The 3480-nt window shown below is 34.7% G+C and overlaps 1 pseudogene across 1 annotated transcript; it reads right to left on the bottom strand.

Moving 5' to 3' along the window:
• Positions 1-1006: 1006 nt before the first annotated feature.
• LOC309840320 (olfactory receptor 52N4-like) lies at positions 1007-1971 on the bottom strand (annotated as a pseudogene). Its single transcript has one exon. The product of its transcript is annotated as an olfactory receptor 52N4-like (transcript).
• Positions 1972-3480: the final 1509 nt, after the last annotated feature.

Below are 3480 nucleotides of genomic sequence, written 5' to 3'. Positions count from 1 at the left end.
TATAAAATAAAAAACACTTGAGGTTACATTTCAACAAAACAGAAATTAATGAGCATAAATTACCAACATCAGAGAAAAGTTATTCTTAGAAGTTGGTTAGGAAAAATCAACTTTGCAGTCTTCATTATGCTATCTGTGACAATGCTGTAAAAACCATCATTATTTGTAGTTTCTTACTTCATGTTAATTTAGAAAGATATACAGAAAATACTCAAGCAATTCTTAGTTCAATTCTCAGTTCAAAAGAAGAAAAGTAACTATTGCTCTCCATAGCCTTGTACTTGTAGAAATACATTTATTGTATTTTGTAGTAGTCATTAATAATTGTCATTAATATATTTCATAAGTCTCATAACTGCTATTCATAGCTCCTTCCAAACTGCACATTCTTTGAAAGCCACCCTGAAGACAAAAGGCAACCCACCAGTTGGGAAGGAAGCAATTGCCTAAATGTCTCATGCTAGGACAGACTTGGTCAGGTATAAGGTCACCAAAGTTCTCATAAGACCCCAGAGGCTTATACCTCACACACAGAAGACTTTCTAGTTTCATCTTTTAAAAATTTCTAAGAAAACAGGATTTTTGTGAATAATGAGAATATCTAATATAATTTTTCCAGAGTTAAATACAGTTATCAATTTAGAAGTTCCACTTACAGTAAAAAAAAAAAAAATGATTTGGGTCATCTAACCCCAAATAATTAGCTTCACTTGATTCAATTTTGTAGATAATTATCCCAGCTTCTCATTAATATTTTTCTCTCTTGGAACCTAATATTATTGAGTCCTGGAGATAAAGTTACACAGAAAACCTGGAGGTAAAAAACTCATATGGAGGGTGATGTGGCATGAAAAATTACGTTGGTATTCTGCAGAAAATTTAATGGGAATGAACTACTCATCATATACCTATAAAAGCATATACCTATTCTTGGAAATTTTCCTGCCTAAACAGACAAAGAGAAGCATTCTTTCACTTCACATCCCAACCCAGGCAAAAATCCCTTTCATTTGCTCTGGGACTTGACATCCTTAGAACCTGAAGTGATCCTTATGACACAGTCTTGTATCTGCTTGGTTTTCACCCCATACACAATAGGGTTCACAGTGGGAGGCAAGAGCAGATAAATATTGGCCACAATGATGTAGCAAGATGGAGGGATTGTGTGGCCCCCAAAGCGGTGGGAAAAGAAGGAGAAGAAAGCTGGACTGTAGGAAAGAACAATGGCACAGATGTGGGCAGTGCAGGTGCTGAAGGCCTTCTGTTGAGCATCTGCTGAAGAGAGGCTGATCACTGCCTGGAGGATCATGGTGTAGGAGACTGTGATGCACAGGATGTCAAAGCCCCCAATCAGGAGGGCAACCGTCAGACCATAAATGACATTGACCTTGATATTCCCACAGGATAATTTGGCTGCAGACATGTGGTCACAGTAGGTGTGGGGAATTATATTCCCTCTGCAGTAGGGCAGTTTCTTGGTGAGGACAGTGAAGGGAATGATGAGCAACACTCCCCTGAGAAAGGTAGAAAGCCCAGCCTTTGCAATAACAGAATTGGTGAGAAAAGTAGAGTAGTGCAAAGGGTAACAGATAGCCACATAGCGGTCCAGGGCCATAAGCATGAGCACCCCAGACTCCATTCCTGTGAAGGTATGGACAAAAAACATCTGGACCAGACATCTGTCAAAGCTGATTTCCTTGAAGTGGAACCAGAAGATGCAGAGAGCTTTAGGAATTGTACTAGAGCATATAAAAAGGTCAGTTAGGGAAAGCATAGCTAAAAAATAGTACTCGGCCTGTGCAGGGAGTCCTCATAGAGGATGAGGTAGAGGAGCCCACAATTCCCTACCACAGCCACAGCATACATGGTGCAGAATGGGAAGGAAATCCACATGTGCATATCCTCCAGTCCTGGGATCCCATTAAGGATGAATGAGGCTGGAGTCAGGTCTGTTTGGTTTAGCATTAACATCATCAAGCTAGGATGATCATTAATCATCTTAGAGAATTGTGGGTCCTCCTAGATAGAGATAAAAGAGAAAATGTCTTGGTCATAGTCACTGTCTTAATTTCTTTTGCCCTTTTTCTTCAAGGTACATTTCAGTGGCCAAAAAAAAAACCCAAGTTTTTCTGATTTCCAGGGAATTTGAGCATAAATTTTGTTTAAACCAAATAGATTATTTTATATGTGTATTTTTTATTCTTTCATTTATTAATGTAGACAACAAATTCTTTTTAGTGCTTAATACTCACCTAGTTCTTTAATAGATAAATGGTGTCCATTTATAAAAGACAAAGTTGGTTATTATTTTTCTGAAGCTATTTTTATTAAACAATATTATTTAAATATTAATAACTATACACATATTCCAGAAAAACAAACATGAAAAACCATGGAACTTTAAATAAATCATATCTTGAGAAAAAAATATAGTAATGTCTTTTGCATGTGGGCTTTAGGAAGTTGAAGATAGGGCTAAAAATAGGAGCCAATCATGACACACTTCATCAATCTCTGAATAGCAAGATTCTTCTAAGGAAATAATAGCCTGAGATAGGGACATCATGTTTCTCAGATAGCATACTGACAAGTACCTCTGTCAGAATATTTTTAAAATATTAAAATATCATTTAATTACTATTATTTGGAAAACACAAAAGGAAACTCTAAAAATAAAAATAATGTAAATGCATAAATCACCATAAAAATATTAAATAAAACGGTATCAATAAAACAGAGAAACCAAAGGATTCCTAAATAAATCAATAAAATGTTAAACTGACAAAAGGCAGGAAAAATACACTGATTGGGTTATTAGGATAAATTATGTAAATGGCCCTATATAAGTAGAAATAAATCTGTTAATTTTATAAAAATGTATGTATGGTATAGAGGTCCATATCATAAAGAAAACCAAAGAACAAAGTTAAAAAATATACAATCCTCAGAGAAAACACACATAAAATTTGGAGCAGACATATTAATTTCAGATGAAGTAGAAATTAAAGAAAAAAAAATTGGGCCAGAATTTTTTTTTTTTTTTTGAGAAATTCTAGGTAAAAGTTATAGGATGACTAAAGCTGATTAAATTAAATTAAAGTTGATTGTTTTAGCAATGATAATTCTACTCTATCTTTGATAATATGTTGATAACCTAAATCCTGAGAAACACAGAAATCTTCTTATGTAACTTGTTAGTATACAGTAGGTATTTACATTAAGACCTTCCAAATTGACACTAAAATCTGATGAAAGCTCCCATTTTCAAATTATTGCCAATGATTTGATTTTAAGCTAACATATCTGACTTGTTATTTTATCTTCAATTTAGACAAATCATCAAAATATGGTAGTCTGGATTATGTGGAGAGGAGGACATCTAGTGAGATGCCTAAATTATAACCATTACCGCTATTTCTGCTTCTGTACCTTCGCTTGCTAACCCATGAGGAGATGGAAAAATACCAGCAGACTTTCTAT

This window comes from Mustela nivalis, assembly GCF_964662115.1.
Source record: "Mustela nivalis genome assembly, chromosome: 9".
In the NCBI taxonomy this organism is placed as follows: Eukaryota; Metazoa; Chordata; class Mammalia; order Carnivora; family Mustelidae; genus Mustela; species Mustela nivalis.
The sequence above is the reverse complement of the archived record's forward strand: the minus strand, read 5'-3'. Positions and strand labels throughout refer to the sequence as shown.